Source organism: Corythoichthys intestinalis, chromosome 17, assembly GCF_030265065.1.
Source record: "Corythoichthys intestinalis isolate RoL2023-P3 chromosome 17, ASM3026506v1, whole genome shotgun sequence".
Taxonomy (NCBI): Eukaryota; Metazoa; Chordata; class Actinopteri; order Syngnathiformes; family Syngnathidae; genus Corythoichthys; species Corythoichthys intestinalis.
In genome coordinates this window covers 19,435,080-19,450,004 of record NC_080411.1, presented here as the reverse complement: position 1 = coordinate 19,450,004, position 14,925 = coordinate 19,435,080, and the positions used below count along the sequence as shown (strand labels likewise).

Here is a 14,925-nt window from a genome sequence, read left to right as displayed (position 1 = left end):
TCACCATGTAAACGGCCCCATTGTCTGATGTGGATAATGGCTTGGTCAAAAGGGCTCTCTGAAGACCTGTAATCAAGGATTGTTCATTTGTATAAAGCTGGGAAAGGATACAAAACCATCTCTAAAAGTGTGGTTGTTCATCAACTGACAGAGAAGTTATCTACAAATGGAGAGAGTTTGGCACTGTTGCTTCTCTCCAAAGGAGTGGCCGTCCACCGAGTTCAGTGCAGAATACTCAGAGAGGTAAAAAAGAACCCTAGAGGGTCTGCTAAAGATTTAGAGAAATCACTGGCACAGTCCAATTTCTATGTGCACACATCAATAATATGTAAAACTATGGCCAATAATTGTGTTCCTGGGAGGACTCCACGGAGGAAGCCACTTCTGTCTCAACACCTCAAAAACTAAGGATATGTTTATAGATTTTAGGAAAAAACAACCTGCTCCTCCTCAACCCACTCGTATAAAAGGTAGCAGTATAGAGGTGGTAGAGCAGTATAAATACTTGCGTACTGTGATAGACAGCAAACTCCAATTTGAGGCAAATATAGAGACCATCTGCAAAAAGGGTTAACAACGACTGTACTTCCTAAGAAAGCTGACCTCTTTTAATGTTGATAAGATTATCTTGTCTTTGTTTTATAAATCTTTTATTGAATCTGTTCTTTTGCTTTTATTGGAGGTATCAGGAGGTATATGGAGGTATCAGCCTGAAAGAGAAAAATGACATCAACCACATTGTTAAGGTGGCTAGTAAGATAATAGGTTGTCCACAGGTCTCCTTAACTGATATTTATGAGAGGCAGGTTATGAGGAAGGCAAATGACATACTTGACTGTGCAGATCACCCCCTTCATTCTTCATTTGAGGTTCTCCCTTCAGGCAGGAGATTCAGAGTCCCTTGTTTTAAGTCCAACAGGACAAATGATTCCTTTTTACCAGGTGCGATTAAGCTGCTAAATTTGCACAATTCTTGCACCGAGAGGCGAAGCTGTTCATAGCATTTTTAAATTGTGGTCTTTGTTATTTTATGTGTATTGTTATCTGTTGTTGTGTATCTATGTGCTCACCTGCTGTAAGATAAGTTTCCCCTCCTTAGGGGACAATAAACCTTAACTGAACTGTCTAAAATAAAAATAAAAAATAAAAAAAAAACATTGTTGCTCGTTTAATGTTCAAAAAAAGGCACTTGGACACTCCCCAAACGTTTTGGCAAAATATTTTGAGGACTGATGAAACCAGAGTTGATTTGTTTGGGAGTAACACACATCGTCGTGTGTGGAGGAAAAATGGAACAGCTCATCAACATCAAAACCTCATCCCCCCAGTGAAGCATGGTGAAGGGAGCATCATGATTTGGGGCTGTTTTGCTTCCATCAGGGCCTGGACAACTTGCAATGATTAATGAAATAATGAATTCAAAAGTTTATCAGGATGTTTTGCAGGAAAACCTGAGGCCGTCTGTCAGACAGTTGAAGTTAAAAAGAGAATGGATGCTGCAACAAGACAATCATTCAAAACACAGAAGTAAATCAACTTCAGAATGGTTTCAGAAGAACAAAATACACGTTCTGGAGTGCCCAAGTCAAAGTCCAGAATTGAACCCCATTGAGATGCTGCGGCTTGACCTAAAGACAGCGATTCATGCCAGACATCCCAGGAATCTGACTGAACTACATCAGTTTTGTAGGAAAGAATGGGCCAAGATTAGTTCTGATCAATATGCCAGGCTGATCTGCAGCTTCAGGAAGCGTCTGGTTAAAGTTATTGCTTCTAAAAGGGCGGGGACACAAAATATTAAAATTTGGTTCACTTACTTTTCTTCCCCCTTCTGTCATTGTTTGCATACTATCCTCATTAAAATATGAAAACCTATAAATGTTTGGGTTTAGTTAAAGCAGACACTTTTTTTCATCTTTGTGATTTTGACAATCATCAGATCACATTTGATGGTGATTCTAAGCAGAAATGTGAGAAATTCCAAAAGGTTCAGATACTTTTTAATTGCACTGTAGTCGTACTCCCATGCTTATTCCGTGAGCCTGATTTTAACCGTGTAACAATGTATGGAATGAATAATCTTGATGTGATGCTTAAGGTTTTTGTTTCTTATTTGACTTAGCAGTTAAGTGTTTCAAGAGAAAGGGGAGTGGTACTTTCTGTTAGATGCTTTTAAACTGTCACTTGCACTTTTTGCAGCAATCCAAAACGTTTTGTCTTTCTTTTATCAACTTTTAGCAATAGAACGGTCGCCCATGAAATGATACATGAAAGCATGCAACATTTTTGTTGTGGTGACATTATACTTATTAAGACAAGGTAGGCAAACCTTAAGTGGACCATAGTCGACCAGGAAACAGATGTGGAGTTAAGGGATTTTATGTAACAAAGATAAGGTGTTGAGCGGCTGGCGGGGGTATGGCGGGTGCCTTCAAGGGCTTTGCTGGGTGGATGTCCTAAGGGCAAAAACAGAAAACAGGCAACGTTTCAGAGATCAAATTTCTCAAAAAGGTCAAGAAGGCTTAGTCGGCGAAAGTACCGCTTGTAACAGGCAGAATCATCTGGCACCTGCTTGCTGCCCAGGCCGCTCCTTAAAAGCAGTGGGGATTGCTGATGAGCTGCAGGTGCACTTCTGGGTCTGCCACACCAGCCTGCCAAGGTTAAACTCATTCCACATGTCAAAACAGCAAGGGTCACAAGCCGTGTTGTCACTAATACGTTAAGAAACTCATTACTGTAGTCTGATTACTTTCTTTCAGGAACGAGCAATCTAACGCGTTCATTTTTCCAAACCAGTAATCTGATTAAAGTTAGTTTGCTTAGTGTCTGTGCATTACTATTTTGTAATTGCCTCATAATGTATGTAAATAGAACACTGTAGTCATGTTTGAAGAGCATTTTGAATAGAAAATGTTGCTTTTGAGTTTGGAGTGACATCACATGTCACGTTTTCTTAGCGGAGGACAACAAAAACGGGTCACGTGTTACCATGCCGTGTGAGCGCTGAAAGTTTGCGGCCATAACGACATAGCCCAGCTACCTCATCAGGACGCGAACAATGAGAGAGGCAGGAGAGATACCACAAACAGCTGCATTTGGTCACTGAAAATTCAGCAATTACTTCACGTTTGACCAGTATAGATGACAAAAATATCTCCGTGCGTTGCAAACTTTGCTTTGGCTCAAAAACACTGTCAACCGCTAAAAATTCAAGGAATATATTATATTCTAAAGATACACGATAATATCGGTCACCGATAGTTATCGGCCGATAATGGCAATTATGACGTCACACAGATAATCCAGATAATAAAAAAATTCAACCGATAATGCAATCCGATAATTATATACTTGATTTAGCCTCCAAATGTGCGCAACCGAAGAATTCAGCACGCCGCCTCCTCAACCCCTCCCCTCTCTGAAGCCCCTGAGGGAGGAGGGGTTGAGGAGGCGGAGTTACACGACAAAAAGTAGTCGAATATTATGGCGGCTGTTACTAAAAAATGACGCTCTCGCCATCTGCGAAACATGTACCGTAGAAGTTCCACGAGGCAGAAAGAAAGAGTCCTCATTCAAAACCACTAACCCAGCAGCCATTTAAAACTGCATCACAAAGATTTTTGGAATGAATACGAGGCTGCTGCTAGCGGGAATGCTAAAGCTATTGTAAACACTAACTAAGTTAAACTACAGGTCTTGTGACGATACAGAGTCGGGCTGTTTGGGAATGCAGCCCAAGGCGGGTGGTAAATTCGCATCTAAGGCTAAACACCGGCACGACTGGAGACCGATAGTTGGCAAGTAGCCGTCTTCCGACGGAGCCCGTCGCTCTGGCCGGTCCGGCAGGCCGCCGCCGCCTCGCCTTAGGTGGGGCGGGCCGAGCCCGGTTCCCCGGCTTCAGGACCTCCGGCGAACACCCCGGTTTATCGAGCGTTCCCCCACGGCGTGCGAGCAGAGCGAGGACCCGAATACGCCGCGGCAAACCGGCTGGGGCGGGCGGATTATCCGGTACGAACTTAGCTGCCGCTGCCGCCGAGACGAAATATGTTTTTTTTTTTTTTTTTTTACCTAAATGACCCGAGAACCAAAGCCCTGGATAAAAAAAATAATGCAGTTTATACGACCACCATTCTTCATGAAAAAGTGATGTCCAGTAAGCAAGCTTATCATGACGGCATAGTGGTTAGATGATAATTTAAACATGGAGAAAACGAAGTCAGCCAGTCAATTATGCATTCAGTATGTAAAATGACGAGCGGTCAGATGACTTTGTAACGCTGCCTTTATTTTCGGCTTAACAAAACTCAGGCACAAAACAACACGCACACGGATGCGAGCTCCAACTCCGTCCAAATAGTACTGCCGCGTATCAGTTTAGCTGCTGTAAAGCAAATGTCATGAAAGTCGCAAATGTAAACAAAGCGCTGCAGAATGGGTACATGACGTCTCGCTCTTTTGAGTTAATCATTTTCACAGTGTGCAACAAAGCATATAACATTAGCAATCACTTTTCACATTATTGAACTTATTTCTCTGATCAATTACAGTCACAGTAGATAATCAAATTCTTAAATCAATATTCTGTAGCCACAAATATTCAAAATCTTTCCTTCCAAGTTTTTGTTTTTTTTTAGGATTAAGTATAATAATGTATTGCTTAAAACAAGGCTGTTAAGATTATTTTCAGCTAGCTATTTTTCTTCCAAGAAATCTGAGAGAAATACACTTGAAGCGATGGCAGATAATTTCACTTATTGCCAATAGATTTACACTTAAAACTGACTAGTTTTAAGGAGGTGTGTTTTGCAGTGTATTAATGTTATATATGTTAGGAATGGCTTACTTTTAAAGGCATTTTTGTGCAACTTAGGTATTTACTCTTTAAGTAATTGTTGCCAAAAGTTTACCATTACACAATGTCAGACAATCTGTCATTATTTAGAGGTTTGAATTGACGACTTGTTCATATTTTATGTTGTATAAATAAATTATATTTTTGCACAGTAATATTTTCTTTTGTGTATACTTTAAAATTTTACATAAATCTTTTAATAGAATTATCGGCTTGACATTATCGGTTATCGGTTGGAATGAGGAGGAAATTATCGGTTATCGGTATCGGTTGAAAAATGTATTATCGTGCATCACTAATATATTCCTATGTATGTATATATATATATATATATATATATATATATATATATATATATATATATATATATATATATATATATATTAGGGCTGTCAAAATTATCGCGTTAACGCGCGATAATTAATTTTTTAAATTAATCACGTTAAAATATTTGACGCAATTAACGCATATGTCCTGCTCAGACAGTATTCTGCCTTTTGGTAAGTTTTACAGCAAAGCTTTTTGTGCTGTCTAACAGCGAACTCTTGTGGTCGCTTTGCGACATGTTTTATTGTGTTCTTGCCAGTTCAATATGGCTGCACGACGTCTCGGGCTGACGCCTACGTTGTAATGTTGAGCTTATATGATCCTTGGACAAGATTTGTCCTTAAGTATGGTTGTTGTAAAGAATGTACATATTATGTTAGTAAGCGAAATATTTTTTGTATGAGACGCTTTTTGTTTATGTTTAGTGAACCTGTATAGCGTGCTAAGCTAACGTTGTTGCTAATGCAATGCTTGTGTACTTTTTTTGGAAGTTTTACAACGGTCTAAAGAGGACAATGGTTTGAGGCCATTTTATTAATAAATCAGATGAAAAAGGAAGAAGTCTGATTATGAAGGCGTCGTTCACTAGGTGTCTAGCTTTGGAAAAAGTAGACGCTTCGGAGTGAGGACAGCATAGACAGATTTAAATGACAGTAGAGTGAAATGCCCACTACAGTCCTGATGTACCGTATGTTGAATGTATATATCCATCTTGTGTCTTATCTTTCCATTCCAACAATTTATTTTACAGAATATATATATATATAATTTACAGAAAAATATGGCATATTTTATAGATGGTTTGAATTGCGATTAATTGCGATTAATTACGATTAATTAATTTTTAAACTGTAATTAACTCGATTAAAAATTTTATTCGTTTGACAGCCCTAATATATATATATATATATATATATATATATACACAGTACATACAGTGCCTTGCAAAAGTATTCGGCCCCCTTGAACCTTGCAACCTTTCGCCACATTTCAGGCTTCAAACATAAAGATATAAAATTTTAACTTTTTGTCAAGAATCAACAACAAGTGGGACACAATCGTGAAGTGGAACAAAATTTATTGGATAATTTAAACTTTTTTAACTAATAAAAAACTGAAAAGTGGGGCGTGCAATATTATTCGGCCCCCTTGCGTTAATACTTTGTAGCGCCACCTTTTGCTCCAATTACAGCTGCAAGTCGCTTAGGGTATGTTTCTATCAGTTTTGCACATCGAGAGACTGACATTCTTGCCCATTCTTCCTTGCAAAACAGCTGGAGCTCAGTGAGGTTGGATGGAGAGTGCTTGTGAACAGCAGTCTTCAGCTCTTTCCACAGATTCTCGATTGGATTCAGGTCTGGACTTTGACTTGGCCATTCTAACACCTGGATACGTTTATTTTTGAACCATTCCATTGTAGATTTGGCTTTATGTTTTGGATCATTGTCCTGTTGGAAGATAAATCTCCGTCCCAGTCTCAGGTCTTGTGCAGATACCAACAGGTTTTCTTCCAGAATGTTCCTGTATTTGGCTGCATCCATCTTCCCGTCAATTTTAACCATCTTCCCTGTCCCTGCTGAAGAAAAGCAGGCCCAAACCATGATGCTGCCACCACCATGTTTGACAGTGGGGATGGTGTGTTCAGGGTGATGAGCTGTGTTGCTTTTAGGCCAAACATATCGTTTTGCATTGTGGCCAAAAAGTTCAATTTTGGTTTCATCTGACCAGAGCACCTTCTTCCACATGTTTGGTGTGTCTCCCAGGTGGCTTGTGGCAAACTTTAAACGAGACTTTTTATGGATATCTTTGAGAAATGGCTTTCTTCTTGCCACTCTTCCATAAAGGCCAGATTTGTGCAGTGTACGACTGATTGTTGTCCTATGGACAGACTCTCCCACCTCAGCTGTAGATCTCTGCAGTTCATCCAGAGTGATCATGGGCCTCTTGGCTGCATCTCTGATCAGTTTTCTCCTTGTTTGAGAAGAAAGTTTGGAAGGACGGCCGGGTCTTGGTAGATTTGCAGTGGTCTGATGCTCCTTCCATTTCAATATGATGGCTTGCACAGTGCTCCTTGAGATGTTTAAAGCTTGGGAAATCTTTTTGTATCCAAATCCGGCTTTAAACTTCTCCACAACAGTATCTCGGACCTGTCTGGTGTGTTCCTTGGTTTTCATAATGCTCTCTGCACTTTAAACAGAACCCTGAGACTATCACAGCAGGTGCATTTATACGGAGACTTGATTACACACAGGTGGATTTATCATCATCGGTCATTTAGGACAACATTGGATCATTCAGAGATCCTCACTGAACTTCTGGAGTGAGTTTGCTGCACTGAAAGTAAAGGGGCCGAATAATATTGCACGCCCCACATTTCAGTTTTTTATTTGTTAAAAAAGTTTAAATTATCCAATAAATGTTCCACTTCACGATTGTGTCCCACTTGTTGTTGATTCTTGACAAAAAAAATTACATTTCATATCTTTATGTTTGAAGCCTGAAATGTGGTGAAAGGTTGCAAGATTCAAGGGGGCCGAATACTTTTGCAAGGCACTGTATGTACTGTATATGTGTGTGTGTGCGTGTGTATAATATACATTCTGAAACTGTTTGCGTTCAATCCTCGGTTCAAGCTCTCAGTTGCTGTTGAAGCTTTTAAAAGATTAGATATAAAGAAATCCTAAATATCCATCTTGCCTCCTCAGGTGTAGTTTTGGCTAAGCAAAGCAAAGGACCGTTTCTAAGGTGTTAGTCACATGAACTGTTCGAAAAATAATTTGGACCCATTATGAAATACTTTGACGCATTCTTGTTCATTCCGTTCATTTTTGTTGTTTTATTGCTTTACAACTTTTATAGGCATTTTAAAAGCTAGGTCTTTATTTTAAAGTGGAAATTTAGAATTTTTGACATTAGGTGTTGAGGCAGCAAAGCAGAAAAATTGATAAAAAGTAACCGGTGCTCCCATCGTCCCTCACCCAGAAAGGCCAGCGAATGCTTCAGAGGGAGAAATATGCCAAAATAACAAACAAAACAATCTGACAAGGTCCTACCTTCACTCACCAAAAGAAAAAGGGAAAATTAAAAACAATTCATAATCTTACCTCCTAATAACCAAAAGCAGGAGAAAACGGGGTCTACAAAAAAAAAAAAAAAACAGGTCATACCATATAAAAACCATTTATATTATCAAGACGATGGTCCCAACTCATATACATTGACAGTTGTATCTGTACATTAAAGTTTCAAGAGTCCACAAAAAAGCCCATCTGGCTGGAATGATAGGTACTGATGACTTGGAAAGTACTTGCACAAGAAAATAAAAAAGGAAGGAAAAACACCCCTCAATTCGCGCAGCTTGTCACTTAAAAGTTAGAAACATTTTTGTGGAATCGAGCTTTATGGGCTGCACTCCCACTGTGAACTCTCAGCATTAGAAAACAAAAGACAGCCCTGCCAGACAAAGGAAAAATATTCGTCCCACCCAATCGTTGCTCAAGTGCTATAAAAGGTTAAAGAAATTGAACTGCTGACAATCTAAACCGATGACTGTGACATTACCTCACGCCGTGCCATTTTGTTGGGCTGTGCGGCTGCAGTTCTAATACCATTAGTATGACTGGGCACTTGTTCAAATGTAAGAAGGATTTTATCAGTCAATGCAATCAAATGCCCACTTGCTGTCAAAAGTGATGAGTTGAGCTGTGTAGCGGCAGTAAACATAATAAAATTGTGCATTGTTGCTGTGGTATTGGAGAGGTGAGCGACATTGTCACTGGAAGAAAATTATATCAAATAAAACTTTAAAGGTGACCTCCTGCAGAATTGAACTCTTTTCCAATGTTTTATGTTTAGTTTAAAATGCTGTAGTATCAGACCTGGATGAAGTTTGTAATCTATTGTATGTGGGTTGAGATTTGCTTAGGCAGCTAGTTTTTGGTAACTATTGTAGATTTGTAACTTAAAATGCTCTGCACTAGGATATTTCAAATGAGCGATTATGCGACAACGCTCCTTATTAGGCTCCTTCCATGTCCACACTCAAATTTCAATGATTCCGACTAGAGATGTCCCGATCGATCGGGTCCGTTCACGTCATTTTCAAAGTATCGGAATCGGCACAAAATATCAGCCATGCCTTTTTTAAAATATATTATATATATATATATATATATATATATACATACATATTTTAATCAAATCATTTTCTAATTGTATTTAACGTTACAGACATAATATGTTACACTCATCCCAAGTCTTTAGTTTAGGCTTCAGGTAGGGTTATCAAATTTATCCCGATAACGGCGGCAATTAATCTTTTAAACAATGTGTTACGTTAAAATATTTAACGCAATTAATGCATGCGCTGCACGACCCTGTCACCGATTGTTGCATTCAACCTGTAATGTCGCCGTTTTACCTATGTAGAGAGATAAAAGGCAGCGCAAAATGAGTAGAGTGAATTTGGGCAGCCTTTGAGCCCTTTTTAATTGGCTAAAGCCTTGCAATCCCTCTCCCTATGATTAGAAATACCATGGGAAGCAATGTGGGGAAGCAAGGGTGCAATTGATCAGTGTCTTAACATCTTATGTTATTTCCCAACAAAGAGAAGATATATGAATTGGTACCACGATGCACAGTCATGGTTCCACTTCCCATCATGCATTTGGGATGGCCACAGTATCATTTACTGAAAGCTCAACAAATACACTAGATGGCAATATTTAGTCACAATATACAAAGTCACAAGTCTTTCTATCCGTGGATCCCTCTCACAGAAAGAATGTTAATAATGTAAATGCCATCTTGAGGATTTATTGTCATAATAAACAAATACAGTACTTATGTACTGTATGTTGAATGTATATATTCGTCCGTGTTTTATTCATTTTTTTCTTAATGCATTGGCAAAATGTATATGCTCGGGAAAAATTATCGGGAATGATTGGAATTGAATCGGGAGCAAAAAAAAGCAATCGGATTGGGAAATATTGGGATCGGCAGATACTCAAACTAAAACGATCGGGATCGGATCGGGAGCAAAAAAACATGATCGGAACAACCCTAATTCCGACCGGTGTTGTTTTCGTCAACGAAAACATTTCGTTAACGAACATTTTTTTTCATGACGATGACGAGCTGAAAACGCGTCTTGGATGACTGTAGCATGACGAAAAGATTGTCAATTTACGTCTGATGAGACGACGACATGAAAATGCGCCATCGTACCCGTCATACGGTTACGATGTGTGACATTTGACAGGTGTGCACGTAGTGTTTTTCTTTCTTAATTTAATCTTTTTATTTATTTTTTTTTTTTGGGTGCTTTTGTCAGTCAACCTGCTTCCGAGCAATCATTCACGTGACCGAGGCAGTGCAGATGAGCAGTGATCTAACATCAACAATGGCTGCTACAGGCACGAGGATTCATGGTCGCATTTTAACTATAATCCGACCGAAAGAAGCATGCAAAGCACTGTCCCCGTGGGAGACAAGTGTGGCGGCTGTGGCCAAATACTTGGTGGAGAAAATACCTTTACTACATATCTGAAGCGGCACCTCAATGCTCGACACATTGATATTTATGCAAAGGTAAGTTGTTACCTGTCATTTTAAGAAATCATAGACCTATAATTTTATTCAGCAAATGGTCCCTTATCATTTTAATATGTATTTTCCACAGTTTTGGTGTAAAATGAAGCGCAATAATTAAGTTTATTCACGTTATTATTAATAAGCCTTTGAAAGCAAACAATGTGCAGCCCACTAACATCATCTTATAGGGAGAACATTTGGCCATATTTTACCAGGCAGCACACTCTTTAACCTGTATGTGAACGATCTAAAACATAGTATAAAGACGTGTTTCTGTTCCCCATTGGTTTAAAATGACAGCAAATCTTAATTGACTTACTGTATATAAGGTTGTACTGTGGATTATCATAACAGTCTGTAACAGAGCCCATTTTTTCCCCTTAATTGATAGTTAACTCGTTCACTTGCATTGACGGTAATAGACATCCAAACGTTTGACTCTTTTCATCCTTCTGCTGTTAAGTTGTCAGTTCGTAGGTTGACAGCGCATACAGTGCCTTGCAAAAGTATTCGGCCCCCTTGAACCTTGCAACCTTTCGCCACATTCCAGGCTTCAAACATAAAGATATAAAATTTTAATTTTTTGTCAAGAATCAACAACAAGTGGGACACAATCTTGAAGTGGAACAAAATTTATTGGATAATTTAAACTTTTTTAACAAATAAAAAACTGAAAAGTGGGGCGTGCAATATTATTCGGCCCCCTTGCATTAATACTTTGTAGCACCACCTTTTGCTCCAATTACAGCTGCAAGTCGCTTGGGGTATGTTTCTATCAGTTTTGCACATCGAGAGACTGACATTCTTGCCCATTCTTCCTTGCAAAACAGCTGGAGCTCAGTGAGGTTGGATGGAGAGTGTTTGTGAACAGCAGTCTTCAGCTCTTTCCACAGATTCTCGATTGGATTCAGGTCTGGACTTTGACTTGGCCATTCTAACACCTGGATACGTTTATTTTTGAACCAATCCATTGTAGATTTGGCTTTATGTTTTGGATCATTGTCCTGTTGGAAGATAAATCTGCGTCCCAGTCTCAGGTCTTGTGCAGATACCAACAGGTTTTCTTCCAGAATGTTCCTGTATTTGGCTGCATCCATCTTCCCGTCAATTTTAACCATCTTCCCTGTCCCTGCTGAAGAAAAGCAGGCCCAAACCATGATGCTGCCACCACCATGTTTGACAGTGGGGATGGTGTGTTCAGGGTGATGAGCTGTGTTGCTTTTACGCCAAACATATCGTTTTGCATTGTGGCCAAAAAGTTCAATTTTGGTTTCATCTGACCAGAGCACCGTCTTCCACATGTTTGGTGTGTCTCCCAGGTGGCTTGTGGCAAACTTTAAACAAGACTTTTTATGGATATCTTTGAGAAATGGCTTTCTTCTTGCCACTCTTCCATAAAGGCCAGATTTGTGAAGTGTACGACTGATTGTTGTCCTATGGACAGACTCTCCCACCTCAGCTGTAGATCTCTGCAGTTCATCCAGAGTGATCATGGGCCTCTTGGCTGCATCTCTGATCAGTTTTCTCCTTGTTTGAGAAGAAAGTTTGGAAGGACGGCCGGGTCTTGGTAGATTTGCAGTGGTCTGATGCTCCTTCCATTTCAATATGATGGCTTGCACAGTGCTCCTTGAGATGTTTAAAGCTTGGGAAATCTTTTTGTATCCAAATCCGGCTTTAAACTTCTCCACAACAGTATCTCGGACCTGCCTGGTGTGTTCCTTGGTTTTCATAATGCTCTCTGCACTTTAAACAGAACCCTGAGACTATCACAGAGCAGGTGCATTTATACGGAGACTTGATTACACAAAAGTGGATTCTATTTATCATCATCGGTCATTTAGGACAACATTGGATCATTCAGAGATCCTCACTGAACTTCTGGAGTGAGTTTGCTGCACTGAAAGTAAAGGGGCCGAATAATATTGCACGCCCCACTTTTCAGTTTTTTATTTGTTAAAAAAGTTTAAATTATCCCATAAATGTTGTTCCACTTCACGATTGTGTCCCACTTGTTGTTGATTCTTGAAAAAAAAAAAAAAAATTCATATCTTTATGTTTGAAGCCTGAAATGTGGCGTAAGGTTGCAAGATTCAAGGGGGCCGAATACTTTTGCAAGGCACTGTATTAAGATTCTTTGTAAGCCCTCCCACCTTTAATGAACTTGACGTCTAGCGTCGTCAATGGCAGCCAATGAGTTTATATAAAACACTTAACAGGGCAGTTACAGACTTTACATTAATATTTTTCATGGTCTAGCCAATATGTATTAAATTCCAACATGCATACTACTGTAAATAAATATTCAGATACTCGTCGTGTATATAAATCTGGATATTTTAATTGGATTTGTGAATGCATCCCTCTCCCCCCATCCATATCCCTCAGCTCAAAATGCCTAACGAGAAGAAGAACCACAGGATACAGTCATCTAGTATCGGCACAGTGTCCAAATACAAGCCAGACTCGTTGGAACAATGTGCCAAAGGAAATGCGCTTGCTCTTTGGATTGGGTGTACCGGGCTGCCTGCTTCCACAGATGAGTTACTGCAGTGCAATTCAATTTGGTCTTGTTCTGAGTGGGCAGGAGTTGGTTATTAGTTGTTTTACAGTTATCAGGGTTTGGCCTATTTCAATTTCCAAACATGTTATGTATGCTTCCTTAAGCTCCTTATTAATTGTAAGCTACATTTGTCTTGTACTTCCATGCACAGCAGGAATTTTATTTTAATGGTTAATGGTGTTATACTGCATTCATTGTGTAAATTTTACCAAAATAAAGCTAGTGTTGTGAAAATGTTCACATGCCCGTCAAAGCTCATTTGAAATAGTTGGAAACCTTAATTTTTTTACTAAAACCTTATGTATCCGTCGACCAATATTTGTTTAATTGTTTTTTTCTTTTGTTTTTGTTTTCCTCAACTAAAATTAGACTAAAAATGTTGAATTTTCGTCAGCTAAAACTTGTTTGAATATTCATCGACTAAAACTAACACATTTTGAAATGACTAAAATATGACTAAGACTAATAAGTATTTTTGTCCAAAAGACTAAGACTTAAATTAAAAGGGCTGCCAAAAACAACACTGGTTCTGACAATGTTGCAACACTATTGCCTGGCACGGCCAGACTGTTCTCCCTGTATTTTTCAAACATTGTGACAATAGTCTGGGACCCAGCTCATTATTGGCCTCTCGAGCCAGAACGAAATCATCCGTCCAATCAGATTCGTTTATTTGTGTGACGTGTCTGGATGAGCAACGTCACTCTTGTGCGTTGGAAGTCGTCTCCAAAACAACACAGATGGCGAGCGGGAGCGTTGAGAATATGTTCCAATCTGCGTTAAATTCAGTTTTAAATGACAAAAAACACATGGAGTCGCTAAAACCAACAGTCTGGTTCACGCTAGCCATGTTGAATAAACTCCTCGTTCTCCAATCTCTCCTCGTATGTTTATTCCCTCGCGCTAATTTCTTTTCGCTTTATCAACGGCAGGTCCGCCCGTCGCTGATTGGTTCACTCCGCTGTCTGTTTGCTGTGGCTTGCTCCGACTTGTGAATTTTATAGACTCTGTAGCTGGAACAGCGGTGAGTCTGGTGTACCAGGCAAGCAACACTAAGCCATAAAATTACAGGAAATAAATTCATTCATGTGCATGTGTTGTGGTTTACTACAGTACTTTAGTCACACGATGTGTTCCTGTATTCGTCAGTAACTTTTTTTTCCTAACCCCTATATCCATCGCCACCATAGAAAAGCTTTCTATTGCCTTGCTTGTAGTTTGTCCTTGGGTTTGTTCTCAAGTGAGTTATTTTCTATTTATCTGCCCTCTAAAGACATGCATGATAAAAAATGATTATGAAGGAAGTTGTACACTAAACTGTACCTATAGACCCCACTCACATGACGTCACAACCACGCCTCCGTGCCATATTGTCCGTCAGCTCGTCTTGTCTACGCATTACCGCTACATAAATTCCTCCTATTATGGCGTGTTTTTCTGCTCATTAACATTAATAATCAAAATGGTGAAGGCGTGTGTGGCGGTTGGTTGCAGTAACAGAGAAGTTAGATGGAGAGACATGAACTTCTACCGTATTCCGAGAGACCCGGAGAGGAGAGCGTGATGGACTGCTGCAATTCGACGAGAAAAC

At 39.4% G+C, this 14,925-nt stretch overlaps 1 protein-coding gene across 1 annotated transcript in view; it reads right to left on the bottom strand.

Annotated features, from left to right (window-relative positions):
• Positions 1–2,418, bottom strand: part of lrrtm4l1 (leucine rich repeat transmembrane neuronal 4 like 1) — a 264,599-nt gene extending 262,181 nt beyond the window's left edge. Inside the window, exon 1 of the mRNA XM_057818276.1 lies at positions 2,330–2,418. The gene's annotated coding sequence lies outside the window, so the exon portion shown is untranslated. The remainder of the gene's footprint in view (positions 1–2,329) is intronic.
• Between the last annotated feature and the right edge of the window lie 12,507 nt (positions 2,419–14,925).